Here is a 15,235-nt window from a genome sequence, read left to right on the forward strand (position 1 = left end):
TCCAGAACTCCTCACTCTGCAAGTGGTTTTACTCCAAAATCTCAATTTTTCTAGACATTTTTTTTTCTAAAGGGGGTAGAGAGATCTCAAGGTGCTGGAGCGAGTTCAGAGGAAGTCAGAGTGAAGGGCCTGGAGAATAAATCCTGTGAGGAGCCAGGGAAGGAGCTGGGAGTGTTCAGTGTGAGGAGGAGGAGGCTGAGGGGAGCCCTCATCCCTCTCTGCAGCTCCTGACAGGACATTGCAGAGAGGCCGGGGCTGGGCTCTGCTCCCAGGGGATCAGGGACAGGACAAGAGGGAACGGCTGGAAACTGCCCCAGGGGAGGTTCAGGCTGGGCAGGAGGAGAAAATGTTTCCCAGCAAGAGTGGTCCGAGAGTGGAACAGACTGCCCAGGGAGGGGGGAGTCCCCATCCCTGGGGGGGTTTCAGGGCCGTTGGGATGAGCTGTGGGGGATGTGGGGTAGGGGAGAACTTTGTAGAGTTGGGCTGAGGGTTGGACTCGATGATCCCGAGGGGCTTTTCCAACCTGAATGATTCTGGGATTCTTCAGGGGTGATGTTATTTCTCAGAACGGAAATAAGGCATGATGCCATACAGATAGGGAGACTGAGGCACATAATTTAAGCAACTCAGCCAAACAGAAGCTTTGAAGTGGTCTTTTTACCTTTCTCTTCATTTTTATCCTATATTTGAATGGGACAGAATTGTAGAGAAAGATAGATTCCTCCTATCCTGGTGACTTTTTATAGAAAGGAGGTCATTTTGTCCTAGCTTACTTGACAAGTGATTCAAGGTTTCATCTCATCATTTCTGGAAAACAAAAGCAGAATAAAACCGAGGATGTTTGGGGTTTTTTTTTTTCACTTACAGTCAGCTGTTTGTATGAGTAACAGGAAAAAATCAATATACTTTATACTTGAGCAGAGATTTTCAAGAGACCTCTTTTATTTCTTTTTCAGTATTAATGATGACCTGAACTTCCTACAATAATGATTACATTAAAAGTCTTTTTGGCTTTGAGGAGGTTGTCTCAGCTCTTGGAGTACTCTCCTTGTGAAGGAATATAATCTGAAGAAATCTATTATGATAGAATTCATTATTCCTCTTTTTTATTTTTTTTGAGACAGTCAATGCTGTAAATTAAACTGCTTGAGTTGGCTTTGTGTTTTTTTGCATACACAGCAAGGATAACTACACACCAGATTTATGGGCATCGTGCACGGGTTGCTATGACAACCCCTCCAGCCGCTGTACACCAAATAACCTTGTCATGTGAACGTTTATCACAAGCACATCAAGTACGGGGTTGCTCGGTACAGTCTTTGGCTAAACAGCAGGATTTTTTTCTGAACAATAATTGGTCGTGGCCCTTTATGCTATGAGTCAAAGTTAATCAAGTTATAGATTTGAAATTAACCATCGACACGACATAATCCAAGCACCGTTCTTCATGACTGTGGTGCTTGGCAAGAGGAAACTTTGCAAGGAGCACCGGCTCCCTTTTCAAGAATACTGTAGGCTGTTTTTTTATTGCCATTGTAACCTCACAAAACCCATATGTAAAATGACAGACTGTGTCTGTGTGTGCATATAACATATTATTGCACTGTAAATGAAATGTGAATTTTAACTATCGAATCATTTGTGGGAAATAAAGCTTACTTTTCTTTTTTTTTTTTTAAAGGAACTTCTAAAGCCAGAGACACATTCTTATTCTTCACACCCACTTTTAGTTATATTTTTAGGGGAAAATTGCAGACTGCACACCTGGTCCTTCAGTAGACCAGTTGAAAGGCTTTCTTATGCATTTAAACTCCTCCCTGTGCACCCACTTTTAAAATGAAATACAGGAATTTAACTATGCTTGTAATTTATAGTTTCAGAGGGAAAGATTAGTATGTGTGAGGGATTAGTGATCTCTGTAAATTACTCCAGTAATTTTTATACAATAGTTACATCATAGGTAAACTCCAGCTCGTGCATATGAGTAGGAATATTATTATTTTTCTTCCAGAAAAAATAATATCTTAGGCTGTAGGAATTTTCAGATAGCTTCCATCTCTAGTGTAGCCCTCATATTTAATGCTACTATAGGTCTTTTTTAACCACATTGACTTAAATGCCCAAATCAGAAAAGATCTTTGTGATTTTACCAAATAGCAACTGCGGAATAAGCAAATATCAGCAATGTTCTCTCTTTCTTTCTCTAATAGGTAGATTTAGTTGTAATAATAGATGGTCTTGTCCCTACCTGTTTTTTTAAATGATGGTTCATTGTACCATAGGTTCTCATAACCACCACACCCAAATCAAAACTTGCTGGGCTTGTTAGAAAGGCCACTGTTGGCTTGAAATGGGCACAGTTAAGAAATAGGCATCATTTTTTTTTAACCCTTTTTAAATGTTTACTGTAGGATGAGATGCACTTTTCCCTATAAACACCTATTTTTAGCCATAGCTTTCAAGGGAGAACATGATGACTAGCTGAGACATAGACATACGCATTGCAGATGGCAATATTCAGTCAGATGTATTTCTGCTGGATGACTTCAAATCAAGATCATGCTGGAAACGCTTTGGACAAGCACAAGTTATTAGTCTTAATCTAGGCATAATGAGGTGGTATTTTCCACATTTCATTATGCAGAATGTCAGATTAGAAGATTTAATCTCACAGATTTACCACGTAGACCTCTCTCTATATCTTACATCTCCTGAGATGTAGGTTTCTGGATACAATTTGTGAACTTTAAATGCTAAGTTTGTGATTTCCTTTTGGAGAGCGCCTTCCTCTTCACCACCACTCACAAACCACCGGCTGAATAAATAAGCTGGATTTCATGCAGAAATGTATGGATCTTTTGGAGTAGTTTTAACTTTCTTCTAGAGCCTACATGAGTCTCTGTTTACGATTTGCAGAGACTTCAGGGGAATTAGATATACGCACACAACTTTCTTTTGGGACCTTCATCCTTCATACATTCCTTTATTTGCAATACTGAAAACTGTCTTTATTAGTAGCCAGATTTGGAGGAAGAACGTATATCAGCTGATATCACCTGATAGGATCTATTTATTCAACAAATCAAATACGTGTAGGGAAAGAAATGACAAATATTTTTTCCAACCTCTTAGACTCCTTTCTGCCTGAAACAAAACTAGCAGTTTACTGTCAGATTTCCTCATATAAAAGGTTCACACTTTCTTCATTAAATTATTTTATTTTATAATAACATTTATTTTCTGCTTTTAGTGTGTGTTGAGTAGTCACAAAGATACAACTCCTGTACATAAAGGTTGAAGATGAATCTGCCTGGGGTCGGCTGTGCATCAGACACCTGTGGTTTGTTATACTGCCCCAGACCCTGGTAGAAGAGATCATTCCTGCAGTAGCTTCTCATTTTATTTTGCCTTTTCATCACCCTTTAGTTCTAATAACAGTGAAGGAGCTGTTTAAATACAGGATCACTTGTAGGAGGTACACTGGAGTTAAGTTCTGTATCTGTTGAATACATTTACCAGAGCTGATGGAGTTTCTAGTGCAGTAGTCATTGTTCTGTACCTTGTTTCTTCAGAAACTGTGTCTAAGAGGACTGTAAAGTATCTGTGGCCTAAACAGGACAGACAGCTGGGAAAACGGTTTTCTGCTGTGTGGAAAACTGAAGAGAAAACTAGTTTACTTGATTCAGCTATAAAATGTTCATATGAAACCTCAGGCTATATCATATGGGAATAGCAGCAGAATGCAGTTCTTCTCTGCCTGTCTAGCTATGTCTACAGCAGTTATTGCAATTCCGTAATCAGTAAACCACATATAATTTCCTTAAAGATGTAAATTTTTTCTTTAAATATTATGAAGCAACCTTAATAATTTTATTCAGCAACAGAATTCCTACCTATCCCCTCTGATCATTTATATCCCAGAAAAAAAAAAAAAAAAAATTTACTTTGTGCATTGATAGTAGGGCAAATCACCAGCAGCAATTTTGTCCCAGTGGCCTACGTGATAAGAATGACAATTAGGCTAATTCTGATGGTATTTTTCTGATAGTAGTAAGTAAAATCTGGACATGAAAGAGATCCACTTTCTATTCTCAGCACAACTGGAAGAAATGTCATAACATCGGACAGCTGCATGGCCTTCCTCTATTATCAGGTTAAAACTCCCGAAATGCATGTGTGAAATTCCAATACACCAAATCCTGGCCCTAGTCTAAGTATAGAAAGTCAGTTCTTTCCAAAGGAGATGCATTGAGGTATTTTTTTAGACTCTGATGACTCAATATTTTGCTGCCCTTACTGGGGTGGTTTTCAGATAGTGACAAGACTCCTGAGTTAACCACAGAATTACATTGGGTTTATGACTGGTTGATGTGTGTTAAGTACAGGTTGTTCCATGGTACTTTCACAGAGGCTTTAAACTTTTTGAGCATCATGTTCCAAGGTTGGACTTTGTAGGTCAACCTGTGGAAACATAATCTTAGGGGCTCCTAAAAAACCTCACTGTCATGACCCATCATCAGCCCACAGGGTTACCAAGTAGTCACCAATCTTCAGAGAGTTGTGCAGAACTTTAGAGCTGAAAAACTTCCAGAATTTTCAAGGTTTTCTTCAGCCATCACTGCAAAGACTATTAGAAGTGCTGACATTGGGAGTGCTAATAGTGATGAATTTTTTTTTTTTTCTTCTGTAATGGGAAGACCACTACTATTTTTCCAAGAAAATTTATGTTGCAAATCTTAGCCATATTAAAATATTACTGTATTTTTACAGTGTCACCTTCTTCTGGACTGTTCTACAGTTCACGTGTTGCATCATCACAACCTTCTTGAAAATCAGTTGTTTTCATTGATGACTGAAGTGCTAAAGAAACGGTAGGAAAGGTAGTTCTGTGGCAATTTCTGGCAGTTTCTCTTAAGAAAATGGGTTTGAATAGACATTATTACTGGAAGAAAAGTTAAAAATGCATGGTTAAAACTGTACAGAAGACTCAAAATCAAGAAATGCTAATAAGTAAAATGTATCATAAGAACTCCATCACATTGACATTCTTAAACAGTGACCAAATTTTAAAGAAAAGTTTTATACTGAGAACAAAGCTGAGATGTAGGATCTAAAAGTATTTATTTTAAGGTGTTCCTCTGCACTGAATTAATTCATCTTATTTCTTGTTTTCTAGAATTTTGATTTATCGTAAGAATAATTGATAGCTGTTAATATCTAGTTAAATTAACAAATTAAATGAAATAACTTAAAAAAAAAAAAAAAAACAAAAACAAAAAAACCACCAAAATAACCCACAAAACCCCCCAACTTTCCAGTCTGAGCTAATAGCTGGACCTACACACTTTCTCACATGATTCCAAATCCTTAGAAGACACAGCCATTTATTACTATACTTGCAAGATTCTTTCTCCATCTACTTATGTGAAGGCATAACTCAGTTAGGAACTACTTTTAGGTAGGAAATATGCCCCATGGTGTAGAATTAAGATAATGAACAAGAAAACAGAGCTCTGACATGCGTTTATGCTGAGCTTGGAAAAGAGCATTATGGTCACCTTGTGACACCAGTTATGTTGGTATAAATCTGGTGTCATCTCACTGGCCTCCAGATAATATCTCTAGCAAAATCTAAAGAACCTGACCCTTTCATGAAACAGAAATCATCTAGGAGAGCATGTAGAAGAGACTAATAGAAAAAAAAAAAATAGAAAACAAAAAAAAACCAAAACGGGGGAATGATGGGTAGAGAGCAAAGAAGGCTGCTGAGCCTGAGCTGGTAACTCTCTTCAGAGTTCAGTTGCTTGATGGAAAACTGATTTAACAAGAGGTCATGCTATGCATATTATCAATTTAAGCATGTAAAAGAATCAATTCTTCTCCTAAAATTATCAAATAATCTATGTACAGTATTGGAATTTTCACTTGTTATACACAAGATATGTTTTTCATAAAAAGGACTAGGGTGGAAGCAAAAACCTATGTAAAAGTATACACCAGAGTGAGAACTAACAAAATATCCATCTGGGAAGTCATCAGCATGGTCAAAGTATACCTGACGGGAAGATACCTGATACATAGCTGCTCTTTGCTGAGCAGTAGCAGATGTAGTAGTCATGCACATCAGCGTCCTAGCGATGGAGAAATCAGTACTACACACACGTGCTATATGGATGCATCATGTTGGGGAAGCTTGGTTGTTTAATTTCTATCCAACAGCCTACTATAGAGGTGGGTAAGCAGACCACGGGCAATCCTCTCTCCAAACGTCCTCAACCCCAGCAACAAAATTTAGCTCTCAGTTGTGTCTTAAAACCAGCTATCATTAGAGTAATTAAGATAGAAAGCTCTTTTGCTGCTTTCTCCATAAAGCACCATATTATGGTACTGAAAACAAACCAGTTCTTGAGCCCAAACTGTGTTTCTGCAGTGAAAGAAGATGTAGGGCTAGCTAAGAGTGCAGTGGTTAGGTCACTTTATATTGTATCATTCACCGTATGCCATGGCCACAAAGCCCACGATTTGATGGTGCACTCTGTAAAAACTCCCTTCTTATGTTTCATGTTATTATCTGACAGTGTCATCTGCTATTTCCCACATGTGCAACATGTATGTGCATGGACACATATAAACTATAGCCTAAATTAACTCTTTCCTTCCCTTGCCTTGAGCTTTCTCTCTTGTATTCCTACCCTCACCAATGAATCAGTTTCCCAGTTTCTCCTTCATCCACAGAAAGAATAATCATGTCCATAAATATCTGAAAGAACATGGAAAATTTCAAAAGAATTAATAAAATTTAGAGTCTGGCTTTCATCAAATTTCGGTGAAAATTTGTCACTACACCATGCCTTTGAGAAAGTTTGTAACAGTTTCTGGGGTCCCACTTGTTTATCTTGACCATCGCTAACTACGTTGTTGGAATAGCCTGTCTCATCCTGTACCTATGTGGACACACTGCACAAGAACGAGCTGACTTTGTGGTGGTCCTTGTGGAAGATAACAGGCTGATGGATGTGTCCACTCTGTGACTCACTTCCTTACTAATTTCCTTACATCCCTTACAGATGCCTCTTGAGTAAAGATGGTCATTGCGTTTTCACTGCTGGCAGCCACGGATGAGTTGCAAAATGTCTAACTCTAGCTGGGGGCTTTGTCTTCCAAGACCTTGGCCCTAGAGCAGGGTAGGGAGAGGAAGAGAAAGTCCAAAAAACTGACGAAAATACTTCAGATCTCCTTCCCCATCCAAACTCTCCCATAGCACCATGAGAAAGTTCCGGACGCCTTTCCCGGCTCAGGCAGGTGTTTCCTTAGGGGAGGTTTTGATGTCAGCAGGCGGAAGAACGACTGAAAGGCGAGAATAGGCATCCAGAGATACCTCAGTGGAAGGGGAAATGCTTTAACAGAAAGCAAGTTTTCATCATGTTGTGACCTTTGCCAGTGCTTGTTAGAACCAGTTGGGAACTTGTCAAGTAACCAATTTATTTCCCATTGGAAACACGGATTTATCAAGACTAAATCATGTGGACTGGAAGAGTGGTTTCCTTGAGGGTTTTCAGGGTTGGGAGTGTAGAGAGGGAGCATATAATCTCTTTTTTTTACATTATCTTCACAATGAAAGACTTTCTCAGAGGAGCGGTACCAGAAGAGTGTGAAAAGAGCTGGAATTAAGGAGGGCAGATGACAGTGTTACCATGAAACTTCAGGCCGTAGGTTTGTTTCACTCCTGGATAAGGAGATCTGTTCTCAGCTGAGAGTGGTTCAGATTTATGCACCCCTACCCTACACACCTTACAAAGGGCAGAGTACGAGCCTCACCATGTCTGAGAGCCAGAATCCACGAGTCACCCATGGCTCTGTTCAGCTCGAGTTTTGTGACCATGAGTTACTTAATTTATGGATTTTTTATTTTTTTTTTTTCAGGAAAATCATGTGCTTTCAGTTGACAGTTTTCAGGAAAATCATATTTGCTTTCAGTTGACCAATGGGGATTCGTAACATGACACATATTTTTGCAAGCCTAATAGCAATCTTTTTTCATAAACTCAGGGGTAAAATAAAGGTTTCCTTCACCCCGAGTACGGTGATACAGGGTACCAGCCATTTAGCCACACAAGCCCCAGATGGTTTTGCATGTTGATATTGTGGCACATTGACTCTGTCTGTTCCAGACAGAAGTTCAACTCACTGCAGGAGGTCAAAACCACAGCAAATACCAACAGCTCAGAGACAAAATTTTGCAAAGCTACCTAGTGAGAAAAAAAAAAAAAAAAAAAAAAAAAAAAAAAAAAAAAAAAAAAAAAAAAAAAAAAGTCTGCATATTGTCTTAGAGATAAAGCTTCCTAGAGTAAATATCCTAATCCTAGAGAAATTATATACACCATCAGTTTGAAGGGACCAGATTGTTTCCACCGTGGTGTAGGGAAAGGTTCTCCTTAAGCCGCCTCCTTATGAAAAACTAACTGTGTAAGTGCATTTCACCTTCTAAAGCAAAGCCCACATTGAACATATCAGCCTTCTTTTCATGAGTATTTTCTTCATTTGTCTGCTTCTCATCCTGCATTTTAACTGGTCACAACTGGAGCATGCAAGTTGCTCTTAAAATATTGCTGATCCAAATAGCTTAATTTTTGGTGTAGGGAATATATATTTTTAAAATGTGTATATCCTGCTGAAAGTCAGTACGTTTCTGTATATGGACTCCTTCATTTTGTTAAAACACAGTATTTCACTTCCATATTTTTTGATAGGTCCAAAGAATTTCAGAAGGCTTGAAAGCATCCTGTGGCACTTGTCTGTTCACTCAGACCTTTCAGGGGTTTTTTTTGGTACTGCAGTGAGACCCACTGTCCTACTATCACAAGAATTGTTTGTAAGATTTTCTTAAAGCTTCATACATTTTCTACATTCCACTTCTCCTGGGGCAATATTAGGGGAAGTATTTGCAGGGAGGTGCCTGAGAGTGACAGAAACTCCTTCAGATTTTCCTTAGATTCCATTAATCTCGCACAGAAAAACCTACACAAGTACTGAATGCTCTGAAGTTAGCATAGATTTGGTGGTGTGTTGACTTGATATTGTAGAGTGTATTCTTTGGTGTAGGAAACTCTTTCATGCCTCACTCCGATAATGCCTGAACGACAGCAGACTTTTCAAACTCTTGATGTAATTCCTTTATCAGGTACACGTTTATATTTCAGAAGTACAAGTCCCTGTGTCTGCTTCCACTGATCTTAGTGACTTGTTGTGCCCTGCAGGATCCTGACCGAGGATGTGCACCTCCATCACCAATGGATGTACACTGGTTTGTAACCCTGTGATTTGCTTTTCCTCAGCTCATATAATTACAGCAGTATTGCAAAGTCCACAAGCAAAACCTCAGTTTCTTCCTCATATCACTAATGATCTGGCAACAGAGTGCATTTTAGTTTTTTTAGTCTCTCCTATAACCACTTGAGATTTTTATCAATGGATTTTATGAGTCAGGTGACTAGCATCCTTATGGACAAGTTGGCATGGAAGATGGCAGTGTTGTTATTTATCTGTGTTACTCATAAGATTCTTTAAAAGGCTGCTTTAAAAGAATAAAACAAACAAAACTAGAGCATGCCCTACTTATCTTACCCTGCTTTCCAACACTATCTTTTTCCCCTCAGGTCAGAGGGGATGAGGGCTCAAACCCAGAGCATAGCAAAGGAAGAGAAGGATGGTTTCTCATACTATTATTATTCCTTACAATGAGATTCTGTAGTAAGGTGAGATGGTTGATGATGGCTAAAAACTGGGGGGATGAATCTATGAACACTGACTCTTCAGGGTAGAAATAGCAAGCCCTGAGACATGCACAGTGGTTTATTTCTTTAAGTTTTTTGCATTTTATAGATCGCTTATGTTCCAATAGAACTAAATATGTGACAAAGTTGTGTTCTTAATTGCAGACTTCAGAGTAAATCCTGCCCTTTCTAAAGAAGTATCTCTTTGATACGGAAATGATTAATGAATAATGATAATTTTAAAAAGACCATCACATCCATCTAATCTGATGTGCATAGCACCACACCATAAAACCTTGCTAGCTATGCCTGCACCAAAAAATTTAATCGAGTTTAAATAATAGTTTATCTTTAGCTCATTTTCAAATGACGGAGGCTACTTCATATACCCAGTTAAACTGCTTCAACGGTCCATTATTTTCAGTCAAAAAATGGATGCCACATTCTTACTCCGAATTCACAATAGCTTTGTGTCAAACTACCGAATCTCATTAAGCTTTGTTCCACTCAGTTAAAGAATTGCTTTCTAAAATCTCTTCTCAACATAGATATTTGTAGCCTATGATCAGTTCACCTCTTAATGTACGCCTGGAGAAACTGAATAGTGTGAACTTCTTAATTCTCTCGTGGTGAGATAGGTTCTTCCTACTCTAAATCATGCTTGTAATTTTTTTCCTGAACGCTTTCTGATTCCATTTTTCAAGTGTGAAAACCAGCACCGGGACACCATCTTCCATTAATGATTTCATAATGCACCCAGAAACATCAAGCTGCTCTATTGGATAATTCCCTTGCTTAGATGTTCAGGATTGCATTTATCCTCTTAGTGACATTAGGTACCCACATGCACTCAAGTACTTACATGACCATAATTTTTTTTTCAGGACACCTGCTTCTTTTGCAGTGTCCCACGGTCCAGGATACAGTCAACTTAGTACAAATGTCCCTCATCTGATTCTGAATTCCTGAATGTCCATCTTATGCCATTCTATGGTTACTAGGGTTAGAGAAACTTGCAGTCAAAGGCAGCCTGAGGAACTCTCCTTTCTTTCTCTATGCTGGGGGTTCCCCACCAGAGAAGCTATTAATGCCCTGAGCCACACTGTCCCAAGACATTTCTCAGCCAGCAGCTCCACAGCTTCGGCCAGGCTCTTGGGCAGACTCACAGGTTTACGAATTCTGATCTTCCATCCTTTGAGGCCACCTCTCATCTCCAGCACTTGTAGAAGGAGTGTTCCTACAGAGTTCACTGTAGCCTTGTGATACCCTACCTAGCTTTCAAAAACTTTCAATTCACTGCAGACACTGATTGTAAAGCAGCAGCAGGAGGTAAATTCAGTAATATAAAGTCACCTTCTGATTTCTTCTTTCTATCCCTGAAGGGATTATTCTTGCCAACAAAAGTACTTTGTGAGAGCAAAGTATTTACTGTTCTTTCAAGATCCAATTCTACTTCAGCTGACCCTGTTTACATGTCCCTCCTCATTCCCATTTATCTGGCAAATTTCCCAAATTCTGTTGAGGCAGAATAAAAGCATCTGTTCCTCTTGAATGAGCAATTGTTGAAATTCTGAAAAAATACAAGGAGCAATGGACAAAAGAAAGGGTGAGAAGAGAATTGTGGTTCAGAACATTTCATAAAAGCCCTCCACTATTTAGTGTCATTACTAACTCTACAACCTAAGGCAATTTATTAAGAGTTTGAAAAAGTGGCTTAAAGAGCAGGATGTGAAGATTTCCACTGGAAATAGATGACTACTTTACAGGTTGCAATTGGTTTCTAAAGAACAGGTTAGATGAAAACTGTGAGAGGTGAATAGCTACTGAAATCTGTGAGCTGGGGGAGGGGAAGAAAATTGCCCCCCTGCTTGAAATAAATAGCTCTTCTGAAATAATGGGTTTAAAAGTTTAAAATTATTTTGTTCTGTGACACACAGAAGGATGCATTTAAAGTTGTTTTCAACTTCTCCAAACAGGTGACGTTTGCCTGGAAAACAATTTCCATATAAAAATATGATAATGTAATTATTCTAACTGTTATTTTCCATCATTTGATGCCCTATTCGTAATAATCTCTCGTATTCTGCGGCAGTGTTAGCTGTCCATATGAACTCCATCTGTGCTACAAGACAAAGAGGACTTTAATAAAAACTCAGCCACTGCTCTCTCTTTCCACTAACTTTTGCTTTAAGTTGATGCAACACACTCCTGCCAGAAATGCCAGAAATCAAAAAGGTTACGGTTGGAAATATTACTAGTGGTAATTTAGGTGGTATTGATTCATCCAAAGAGCAGGATTTTTTAAGTGTCGTATCTGGAGATGGTAGAGTGGTTTTTTGCTCTCTTACAGGCCATTATACCATAGAGATTTAGTCCTGTTGGGTGTAGAGAACACTTTTGCTGTACACCCCATGTTACTCCTTGTACCTGGGTCTCACAGACCTTGGTTGCTTGTGGGATCAGTGACTTAATAATTCCCTGGAACCTACATTTCACCTCCAGTCCCACCTGATGAAAGTGAAAATGTCCAGTGAAACCAAAACCATGTCAAGGCACATTTCATGATCTTGAATCAACCTTTTTTAGTAGAGAAGCCTTCTGGAAAATACCAGATGAAGTACTCAGCTGGTCCTCCTGTTTCATGTCCTGCCCCCTCAGGGTTAGAAAAATCTCCCCAAGTTACTGAGCAGTTCCCAATCTCCTCCTTTAGCAAGTGGCACAAATCCTATCAGCTCAGACCTATAGTGAAATATTAATAATCACTGAAAGTATGCAGATCCATGTCAAACTGTTTAGCTATGAGATTTTGGGCTGAGGGATTGGAGTGCAAGAGCCAGTGTCCTCCCTGGTAGGCATATAATTACTTAGAAAGAATAAAGGATGGGCTAAGGGAAGGATATTTGATATGGACCTTTTTTTTTTTTTTTTTTTTTTTTTTTCCCCCCAATTTCCAGTCAACTTGAAGGCTGTGGGCAGGGTGCTGTAATAGCTATGTTTTACCTATTTGAATTCCTGATGATAATGATTCTCAACAGGACTTTCAGTATATCCCCGTTTACACCTAATTTTCGGTACATTTAAGTCATTTATGATCCTGCTTGTGCAGTTGCAGGAGCTATGTTCATTTAAGTACAAATGGAAGAAGATGGAAAATAGAACATAATCTGGGATGCCTTCCAGACAACCTTAGCCACTAAACTGAGGTGCCAAAACTACAATCGTAGACACTGTAGGCTCCACTTAATTAATGAAGACAGGGAGAGAACAAGCGTTCCAGCTCTGATGATGATTCAGAAATTAGATGGGCTGCCTCACTCCTTTACATCTCCCACGCAGAAAGCAAATTCTGGCTAAATATCTTCAAATAGCTGCTATTCAAAGCAAAGAAATATGAGAGAGAGCAGCTGGTGGCACGCACTTGGAAGTATTTTCTCATACAAAATAAGGTTTCTGAGGTTCCTGACTTCTCTCTGGTCCTTCCTCATACTCCAACAATTCCTTCAAACCAGTTTAATCTAAACATTTTTGGTTTTACCTTTCTTTTCTTTCCATCACCCTAGCACAGATCCATCAAACATGAGACATACTTTTAATAGCAAAACAAATACAAATATCAGGGGAAGCCAAACATTCTGGTGGATCAACTATTTATTTAGCTAAATCAATAGATTAACCAAAAACAGCAAGACTACTCAAAATTATATATCCAGTGGAAGACAGAGACAGGCAGTGAAGAAATCAAAACAAGCCAAAATATCATTGATTGGTGACAAAAGTGTCTTATACCTCCATAAAGCATTCTTGTTTATCTAAGGCTTATTTTCCTGGAAGTCTTAGCAAAATATAATCCTCCACTCTAAGCATATGAACAGTGCCATGCAATCATTGTTGCCTGCCTTCTTCCACTCAGTCCTTCTACTGAAATAGATTGAACCCAAGGAGTGGCAAGTACAGTTTTTAAACCTTTTTTTTTTTTTTTTTTTTTTTAATACTCTGCAATACAAGGATGTCGGGGAGGTAATCTGTGTGTCTGAAGTTATAAGAAGATGAAATAGCATCTATAGCAGCACTTCCATCATCTGTATATTGCAGAAGAAAAAGGATAAAGCTGTAGAGCTGCACTGGGAGAAAGACAAACAAAGAACAAACCCTACCTCTGCTAGTACGTGCCTTTGACAATGTCGATAGTCTTTCTGTGTCTGAGCCAAACAGTTTATCCTTACTTCGGCCACCCATCTTCTTAGTCATGATTTTCATTACTCTTTCTATTCTTAACTGAAGATATGAGAATGATTGCTGGCTGAAGCATGAAAGATATACATGATACTCAAGAAATACATGATATACATGATAGTCACTGCTTTGGAGTTTGCTGTCTGAAAACCCAAACTCTTAGTCTGCTCTTGCAACTCTTCCTTTAGAGATAAGGAATGAACAGTGAGAACCATGCTAGGGGTGACAGGTTTAGCTCCCGCTGGCCCTGGTGAGCTGACTCTGTAGTGAGAACTGTTTGGGAATTTTGTGACATCCAAATTAAAATACTACTTACTAATACTGAGGGGTTTCGCTTTTGAAAAGTTCTTCAGCCCCCGAATGGATTTCCTGTTGTGAAAGGAAAAACCGGATAAAGACCACTAGGTAGCTTCTCTCCAGCTATGTCTCCAGCCTTTGCTGTTCCATTTCCAGAATGGAGGGGTCTGTGGGAAAATGCTCCTTCCATTAAAAGTAGGAAAGCTAGAGAAGAAAATCATGTTACACACAGGTCCTATCTTCATAGAACTGGGAAGCCCTTTTGATGTTGCAAAGCAGGGATATATCCTTATTTACTGCAGCCAAACACCAATTCTGCATTGGTCTTAGCATAACTTTTGGGTTTGTCTGCCTTAAAAAACTTGGAAGGCACCTGTATGAAAACAAACAAATTGTCAGATTTCTAGTGAAGGAAATTATCTTTTTTCAGCTTGATGTGAAAACTGATCATACCCTGTAAGGTGTTACAACATCTGAATTTACCCCAAAGTAGGAGATTCATCTCCCCACTTCTAAGTAAACTCAGAGAAAAATGTGAGAAGCTCTCTCAGGAGAATTCAGAGTAAAAGTCTATAATCAGACCAGATAAATGTCCATTAGAGGTGTATTCCCCTTAGGGCCTAGAAACCAGGGGGGAAGAAAAAAAAAAAAAAAAAAAAAAAAAAAAAGTAAAAAAAAGTGGAAAGAGAAGAAGCTAAATGGGTAGGTGGTAAATTCTGGTTTTGCCATACAGATTGAACACTGGTGGTGGCATATGACAGAGAAAGGTCTAAGTGGCACTTGCTACCAAGGAGTGAACAGGATTGAAAAGGCCAGAGGACAAGGATTAATCCTAGGAGTTCAACTCTCCATGGTGATTGAGGCCCTTAAGATCAAAAAGGGTAATAAGATAGGTCAAGGGAAAGAAAGTCAAAGCAGGTGTGGAGAGGCAA

The sequence above is a fragment of the Athene cunicularia genome (genome assembly GCF_003259725.1).
Source record: "Athene cunicularia isolate RWA chromosome Z unlocalized genomic scaffold, athCun1 chrZ_part1, whole genome shotgun sequence".
Lineage (NCBI taxonomy): Eukaryota > Metazoa > Chordata > Aves > Strigiformes > Strigidae > Athene > Athene cunicularia.